Raw genomic sequence first — 9,262 nt, 5'->3', positions numbered from 1 at the left:
AGAGACATTTCCACCAAATTCGTGGAGGACTACCAGCAGCCCCAAACCACTATGGTCAGAATCTGGGAGGTGAAGTAGCAAGTTCAAAGGCTTTCTGAGGCTGTGCGGCTACAGCATGAACCACATAAACAAATGACAGAACACACAGGAAGAGCCTTGACAAATGAATCAATCTCGGTGTTGGGAAGGCAAGAGGGAGTGATAGGGACTGTGGCCCCGGGGAAAGTTGGGACTGAGCAGTTAGCTCCACCCAGTCTCTGCCCAGCAGGAATGCACGCCCAAGGCTGCCAATCTTATGCTTTTTTTTTTTTCGAGAGAAGTAGGAAAGAACGGATTTTGTTTTTTAATGTGCAGGTTCCCAATTTTTAAACGTTGGCAACTAATTCAGTTTTTTTTTATTTATTTTTATTTTTTTAGTGCTCTGTGGGCCAAACAAAATATATCTGTAGGCCAAATTTGACTCACAGGCCATGGGTTTGCAATTTCTGCAGTTTTGTGTCATGGTAGAGGCAATGGGATCTGCATGGATTCAAACCCCAGTTCTCCCATCTACTGGCAGGATGACCTTGGGCAAATCACCTAGCCTTTCCAAGTCTCAGCTACTTCATCTGTAAAATGGGAATAATAGTAGCATCAACTTCATATGACATTTGAGAGAGCTTGATGAAATTATGTCATGGAAATTGCTTGGCACGATGCCCAGCACATGGTAAGCCCTGAAGAAATGTTAGCTATTGTTAATAACACACCCAGGGAGGTGAAGATAGAATAGCAGCAGTGGACAAAGAAGGAAGGCAGGAAAGGAGACCAAGCAGGCAAAAGAGGGCCAAGCCTGAAAATGCCAACTGAGCAAATCCCTATCTTGCTGTGTCTGCAATGGCCCCTAAGGGATCACTGTCCCAAACTGTCATCACATCGACAAGAGAATTTTGGCTAGGTTGGACAGTGACCTGAAGGATGGTGGCCCTTCACTATCCCTCCTTCCAGAATATCACTAAAGAGACCTCATGAGACCTTCAGATTGTTGCAGAGCCAAAGGTGGTTAGGGAGGGAGCTCTGCAAGAGGCAAAATGGTGCTCCAGGTCTGTGGCCCAGCCACTGCCCAGTAATGTGACTTTGGCTATGTTATTTCCTCTCCCTCTGAGTCTCCAGTTACTCATCTGCACAATGGGATAACAATACTTATCTGTCGAGATACTGGTTAGGATTAGGAATAATGCAGTGTAAGATCTGGTACAGCACTCATATTCCACAAATGGGGGCTGCTACTACTGGTAATTGGTATTGTAGTTTTATCACTATTGGGGCAATAGAGATGCTTGCCCAACCAGCATCCATCAACCTCTCTACAGGTAACCAGCACAATTTTTCTTTGGGGAACCACCCCATCCCCATTCCCAACTGGATAGTTTAGTTGGTGTTGACTCCACCCCTGACTCCAGGACAGGTGTGTGAGTCAGGGGTAGCTAATGGGAATAGCATAGTGTCCTGAGCCAAAGGGAATCAGATCAGGACTTCCATTCAAACTGGGAGGGAAAAGAAGTCCTCCCTCCTCCACCAGATGTGTTGTAGTGAGGAGTAGGCCAGAGCTGCTAGCAGCCACCTCACTACCACATGGGAAAAGCCTGCCTAAGAATGGAACTAATATCAAGGAAATCAGAGCAAACAGTTGGAAATATTCTTGAATGCCTGGATCCAGCTGTGCCTGAGGCTCATACTCCACTGGACTATACCGTTTCATGAGCCAAAAAAAAAAAAAAAAGCCCTTTTCTGCTTAGACCATTTTGGATTGAGTTTTCTGTATCTTGCAATAAGAACCGTGACAGATATATGAGCCTTAAGGATGCAGTGCTTAGAGGCTCTCAGACCATGCTCTGAGGGTGACAGCACTATTTTCCTTCCTCTAAGACCATGGTAATACACTCTGAAAGCCTTTCACAGACTTTGGTCAAGCTTTCCTTGAAGCAGTGTTAGTGAATCGGGGGCAATTTCTCTCCCCAGAGGACACTTAGCAATGTCTGGAGACATTTTTGGTTGTCACAATGGAACAAGGGGGAGGTAGTCTGTGCTACTGGCATCTAGGGGATAGAGGCCAAGGATGCTGCCAAACATCCTGCAGTGCACAAGGCAGTCCCCCTTCCGATCAAGAATGATCCCATCCAAACATCAGTAGTGTTGAGGTTGAGAAATACAAGAGAAATAACGCACCATCCAACTCCTACCAACCCTTCCCTGGGGTCTTAAAGTGCTACATACTTGAAGATGAAAACCAGGCTATTAGGGAATTTTAAATACTTCATGATTTTCTTCTTGGGGTGGGCAATGCTGTGACTCCAACCCAATTCAAAGAAGCTGCCCAAAATGTACACACAGGTCCTGCATAATCCCCTCGTGGGTCTGTTGCAGCCACCCTTTCCATCACTATAACATCCCCAGTCCATAACTAGTAGACCAATAGGAAGAGAAGGCAACCTCTCTGAAGACAGTTTCATCCAGTGACACATGCATGTCTTCCCACATCGGCAATAATGGATCAGACAAATAAGCAAATTACATAAATCCCACATATCCAACAAAAAGGAAATCTAGCATTTCCCTTCTGTCTGGAGTACCATTTCTCAGTGTGTTTCTCTGGAGAGCACTAGTCCAATGAGATATTCATAGGGGGAAACATGATTCTAAGATCAAACAAATGTGGGAAACACGAAAGCCTCTATTACCTTCGTCGGCAGTAACAGCATACATTAGCACACTAAAGGCTCTGATAAGTCCTACAGCTTAAAAAAAAAGTTTGACTTTCCTTAACTCCATATTTTTCAAACTAGATCACATAATCCTTTTTCATTTATAATACTTACTTGAAATACCACAGAACTATCACCCCAGAGGACACACATTGGGAAGCATTTCAAGGGAACTACAGAGAAAATGAAATACAGGCTATTAGATGTAAAAGCTGATCCAGCGAAACCAAGCAATGGTGGCAATAGACTAAGGCCCTTTCGCCAGAGAACTCTGCCTTAAAAGTCTCATTATGGCTCATCCTAATTTCATTAGAGCATCCCTACATTTTTATAGCTGCTCCAAAGGTCTCCGGAGGGCCGGCCAAGCTAGATCCTGGGATTGTGGGGGGGAAAAAAGTCACACTCCACTAGATACTGCAGTGATGGATAGGATTTGGAGAAACTGCTGCAGAAGGCACGGTATTGCTCTGTGAATGCCAGCCTTCCTGCAGAGCCTTCTCAGGCGGTGAAAGGGGGCATTTGCCCCTTGATTCTTAAGCCTCCAAGTCCTTTCAGGAGTATGCAATTCCTACATTACCCGTCAGTCATACTGACCCTGTCAACGTTTATCAAAGACGTGGGCAGGGGGGTCACGAGGGGCGAGAGGGGAGCAGCGGGCCGCAGCGTCAGCTGCCCCTAAGCATCCTCCTAAGGGGAACCCTCCACCCAAGGCGCGCTCTTCCCGCGGCGCTCGAACAAAGGCTAGCCACGGATTGGGTGAAAGATGGGCACCTGACTCAAGGGCAGCCCGACCATTGGCTGGCTGGTGACCTATGAGGAGGCCGGAACAGAAGGCTCCGCCCAGTAGCTTCAAGTAATTGAGCCGAGGGCGCCCCGTCGCCCCGGGCTTCCGCCGGGCGGCGCGGAGGCGGCAGGTTGGTGGCGGAAGGAAAGTGCACGAGAAACAGGAGCTGACGCTGGCGCCGTGGCGAGAAGATTCGTGGACTGCCGCGAAGGCTCTGGCGGCAAGAACCCGCTGGATCCCGGGCCTCCGGACACTGGCACGCGGAGCTAGCCGGAGTCCCGGCCCTGAGCGGCCCTGAGCGGCGGGTGCGCGCGGGGAGCCCGGCAGCCCCTGTGCCTCGGCTCGCCCTCGCCCTCGCCCTCGCCCTCGCCCGCGCCCTCGCCCGCGCCCTCGCCCGCGCCCGCGCCCGCGCCCTCGCCCTCGCCCTCGCCCTCGCCCTCGCCCTCGCCCGCGCCCTCGCCCGCGCCCTCGCCCTCGCCCGCGCCCTCGCCCGCGCCCTCGCCCGCGCCCGCGCCCGCGCCCTCGCCCTCGCCCTCGCCCGCGCCCGCGCCCTCGCCCTCGCCCTCGCCCTCGCCCGCGCCCGCGCCCTCGCCCGCGCCCTCGCCCGCGCCCTCGCCCTCGCCCGCGCCCTCGCCCGCGCCCTCGCCCGCGCCCGCGCCCGCGCCCTCGCCCTCGCCCTCGCCCGCGCCCGCGCCCTCGCCCGCGCCCGCGCCCGCGCCCTCGCCCTCGCCCTCGCCCTCGCCCTCGCCCTCGCCCGCGCCCTCGCCCGCGCCCGCGCCCTCGCCCTCGCCCTCGCCCTCGCCCTCGCCCGCGCCCTCGCCCTCGCCCGCGCCCGCGCCCTCGCCCTCGCCCGCGCCCGCGCCCTCGCCCTCGCCCTCGCCCGCGCCCTCGCCCTCGCCCTCGCCCTCGCCCTCGCCCGCGCCCTCGCCCTCGCCCTCGCCCTCGCGCGCCGAGGTGGCGGGAGAGCTGCCGCCGCGCCCACCGTGTCCCCGGGCCGGCTGGGAGCGCCTCCAAGCACGCCGTGGCGGGAGGGCCGTGTGGACGTGAGGCGTCCTTTCCTGCCGAGGCCGACTCCGCAGTCAGGTTTCCCGCGGCTGACCCGGAACCCCCGTGGGAGGCATTGCAAAAACACCATCTAAATCCTCGTTCCTGGAACAGCAGCGCCTCAGTGCCCCGGCCTCCAGGGCCGCGCGGCTGTGAGAGTGGGGCAGGGCGGGTGGCGGGGCGGTCGAGGTTGCGTACTTGTCCTGAAAATTCTATTCTGCTAACCAAGACCACTTGGTTGGTCGGCTTCACTTGCCTGAATTCTGCTCCCCGGCCAAAGGGTCATGGAGGTGACAGCGGCAGCAGAACTAGGTCACATGCCGCCTGAATCTCACCCCAGGCTTTGGGACCTACGTGTCAGTGACCAATGTCTCAAGGAGAGCGTGAGAGCCAGTGTGGTGCACCCGCCAGTGGGAGATGCAGGCGGCCGAGACCTCCTCCGCAGCAACCCAGGGAATCGTTGTATGTCAGACCACCGAGCAAGACTTGGGTCTGATCCACCACATTCACTGAGCCCCCACTTCGTGCTACACACTGTCCTCGGTGCACTTACATATATGGTCACATTTGTTCTCCCCAAAACAAACAAGTCTCTTGACACATATTAAAGTTATCAAATAAGGCTGCATATGAAGCCAGAATGGAGTGAACCTCGCAGGCAATTTGAAATTCAGAATTTACCATTTTCTCCTCTTTTTCCCTCTTAACTCTCTATCCCTCCTGATAGTTCTTTTAAGAGCAAGATCATTTGCATGATTCTCTGCATTCAGACTTTTCTCTTGTCTTCCCTGACCAGCCTGGTGGTTCCCAAACTCTAAAGGTGTGTGAGAATTACTGCACTGGGTCATACAGCACACACCACGTGTACTGAATTCGTATCTGAAGAGTTTTCAAGACTCTCTAACTCTGTGGTTTTCCACCCGAAGTGCTCACTTTGGAATCTGAATGCTGTTAAAAGGGAGACTCTAGGGTACCTTGACAGCTCTGGAATCACATTGTGGATCTGTTCATTCAACACATATTCATCAGTGCCTGTGATCAGGGCTGGCGACACAGAGATGACAAAAGGTGGATCATGGCATGAAGGAAATCAAAAGCCCTCTGTGAACCCAGACTGGACTGCCTTCAGCTCACTTAATGCCCCAAGCAGGTCCTGGAGGGAGGAATAATTACAAAGAAATGCCTAGTCCTTGGTCACCTGATCAATGAAGTGCAGAGATGAGATGTGAACCCAAACCTGCTGCCCCAAAGGCAGACTCTTTACCCTCTCCACCGGCAGGTCCTCAGATGTGCACATTAAAGGAGAGAGTGGTAAGGCATGAAAAGAGTTTGGACATGGAGGATTTAGTTCCTGCTTTGTGGATTGGGCAGGAGGTCACATTTGAGCTGAGCCTCGAAGAACATGCAAAATTAGTCACTTCCCATGGGGAAAAGGTACACCTAATGGCAGGAGCATCAAACTCTGGGTTTTATCTGCCCAGTCTCCATTCCCCATTCTTTTTGGAACTCAACACCCTGATCTTCCTTTGGGATCTGCCTCCCTTCTCTTCTCAGTATGCATGGTTTGTGTGGGTGGGCCCCCAGCCCCCAGCTTCAGGGTGGCTATGTAACCCAGGCCTGGCCAATCAGAGCATCCCATTCTGTTGACCACAGTGATGGGTTGCAGAGTGGGCTCATGACCCAAGCTGAGCCAAGGAGTCTTACGTCCAGAACTCTGGACTGCCAGGAGGAGAGAGCTTATTCCACCAGAGATACTCAGAGGATAGGATGTGCTCCTAGGGTTGCTAGCAGCCACCTGGTCACCATGTGTGGAGACAGCTTGTCTTCAAATGAGACCATGAGACAGGAGAGTGGGACAGAGGTAGACAGCGTGAGACCCAAGGGCTGATGATCCCTATCGCTTCTCGGCCTTTTGGCTAAGATCAAGTGTAATATCTGTTCTTACCAAGGGCTGATGATCCCAGACCTATGCCTAAAGCTAACCCATTCCTGGGCTCATGTGTAATATGAGCCAATAAATGCCCTCCTTTGCCCAGGCAAGTGTGAAATGGACTTCTATCCCTGGATCAACAGAGTGAGCAGAGTAGAGATATAGATATAATAGTCTGAGAAGAGGTAGCCACTGAGACCGTGTTGGACCTTGACATTACCATTCAGCTAGAGATGCAGAAATCAAAATTACTTTTCAAACCGTTATTACAAACTGTTCTTCTACCCAGTTACAGAACCCAGTTTACAAATTGTTATAGAATCCAAGATAATAGAATCTCTGAAGCTTTGGCGAATCTATTGTGGTTTAAGTGCTCACTTTGAAGAGGAAACGGGCTCAGCGAGTTGAAGGACATTGTCCAAAGTGACACAGAGAGCGAAGAGCTGAAGGTCGCAGTCATGGGATAGGTCAGATGGATGTGGGGAGACAGGGAGGACCCAGACATTGGGCTGGGAGAAGGAAGCAGTAGGAAAAACACCCTCCAAGAGGCCTCTTCTCAAAGCTCCTGCTTCAGAATCAGACAGAACTGGATTCAGATTCTTGCTGTGCCATTTTGATAGCCACTTCCAGTTCTATCCTCAATACCATTGTTTACAAAATGGGGTCCTGTTCTTCATGTTAACTATGATTCCATAGGCTCTGTGGATACCATGCCCCAAAATGGCTTCTGAAGAAGACAAACAAGGTCCCTGTCTTCAGGAAGTTTACATTTCTGATAGAGGATGTCAGAAAATATATAATTTGTTTATCATCTGCCTTCCCATGTCATACTGTAGGCTTTCTGGGAGCAGGGACATTAGTTTTGTCATGCCTCCCTCAGGACCTGGCACATAGTAGGCCTTCACTAAATATGTGTCGAATAAATACACGTAAGCAAAGCAATAAAATGGTAAGGACTATAGAGTAAATATAACACAAGATGCAATAGAGGATAATTTAGATGACCTGGTCGAAGCAGTCTCCTTGGAGAAGAGGGTATTTGAGCTGAGATCTGAATGATGAGGAAGCAGCCATAATAAATAACAGAAGAAATGCATGCTGAGCAGAGGGAACAGCACATGCAAAGGCCCCTGAGGCAGAAATAAGGAATGGAACAAAAGCCTCATAACTGGAGTGGGAGTGACAAAGTGAAGTGTGATTAGAGGGGCAGGCAGGCGCTGGATTGCTGCAGGTCATAACAAGGAGTTTGAACTTGATTCTAACCAAGTATAATGGCCAGCCGCTGGAGTGTGTTGAGCAGGGCAGTGACATGATCTGAGTCATGCGTTCAAGGGATGGCTCTGCTCATGCTGTGGTAGATAGATTTCAGCAGGAAAGACAACAATGCATGCCACACATGGCACCTAGCACACAATAGGTATTCAGTGAACAAGAAGCATCCATCATTACCCCCAATGCCACATCCACAAAGGCTTGCTGATGTCCATTCCAGTCCAAGAAACGTGCTCTTTATTCTCTTGGGTTCAGGCTGTCTCTGGCTACCCTCTATGTATTGTGATGGTCATGGTACAGCCAACAGACTAGCTTTGGGGGAAAATCCACTCCTCTTGTTGGTTACAGTCACAATCCAGGAGCCATGGTGGGGAGGGGTAGGGTGGGGGCGGTGGAGGGAGAGCCTTCTGTTAAATGTTGAGTTGCTCCCAACATACTTTTCAAACATTCATTTGCTTTTGCCCAGTCTCCTCCGTAAGAGACATGCTTTCGGATGTGTTTTGAAAAATATTCCATATGCTAATGGAATGTCACCATCTGCCAAAGAAGGCAGAGCTGTTTTTAAAGGAAAAACTATTACAGAAATGAGGTATTCACAGAGGGGCACTAAAGAGCCCAAACGTCGCTGACCTGAGGCTGACCTGGGCCGCCTCGTGTTACCAACATGAAAAGGGAGTGAGAAAATCTGAGGCCAATTAACTTCTCTCCCACCCCAACCCCACTACCACAACCCTCTCCCTCTCTCATTTTCCCCTCCCCTTCTTGGAGACATGATGAAATTTCCTGAAACAAAAACTCGCAGCCCGTTCTATAAAATGCTTTCGCCTTTGGTGGAAAAAGCCCCGATGGTCCCTTTTATCTCCTCATTCCTGAGGCGCAGACCTGGCCCCCGTCTGTTTGTGCAGATGGGCTTGCAGGGAACAGTCCCAAGGACAAGAGAGGCAAAGGGCCCGGCCGGGCGGTTTGCTGTTTGCCGCAGGCGCCGGCCATCAGGAGAAAGGGGCGCTGCGCTGCGCTGAGGGAGGGGGAAGCAGGATGAGGTGTCCTGCCTGCGGCCTGGTGGGGGGACAGGCCTTGTTCCCTGTGGGCCTGCGCAGCCCGGAAGCAACTGCTCAGGGAGGGAGGTCTTCTGAGTTCTGGGAGCGTCCACCCGCCTTGCCAAGACGGCTGGTTATCACGCCCCTCCCTTTCCAGCTCTTCCTTCTCCATCCCTGTCGCTGGCGTGTCCTCCCGTGCCCTCATCCTAAAGGCTGCCATCTTCCTGGCTCAGTGTTTGAGCTCTTCTTCGAGAGCCATCTCTCTCTTCCCTCCAGACAGCCCGAGTCGGCTTCACTTGTCTATCTCCCAGGCACCTGCAATGTCCAAATCCAAACGTGTCACCCTTCTCCTCGAGCCCTCCTTCCCTTACCTGGGAGACCAAGCGCCCCTCCTGCTCGTTTGTTCAGGCTGGGCAGACCCACCTCATGGCCTTTGCATCTGTGGTCCCCC

The 9,262-nt window shown here is 52.2% G+C and overlaps 1 pseudogene; it reads left to right on the top strand.

The window, feature by feature from the left end:
• The first annotated feature begins 6,468 nt into the window (after positions 1–6,468).
• LOC140632820 (U2 spliceosomal RNA) lies at positions 6,469–6,560 on the top strand (annotated as a pseudogene).
• The last annotated feature ends 2,702 nt before the right edge of the window (positions 6,561–9,262 follow it).

Source organism: Canis lupus, chromosome 4 (genome assembly GCF_048164855.1).
Source record: "Canis lupus baileyi chromosome 4, mCanLup2.hap1, whole genome shotgun sequence".
NCBI classification, from domain to species: Eukaryota; Metazoa; Chordata; class Mammalia; order Carnivora; family Canidae; genus Canis; species Canis lupus.
Note: the sequence above shows the minus strand (reverse complement) of the source record. Positions and strands in the feature narration are given on the sequence as shown.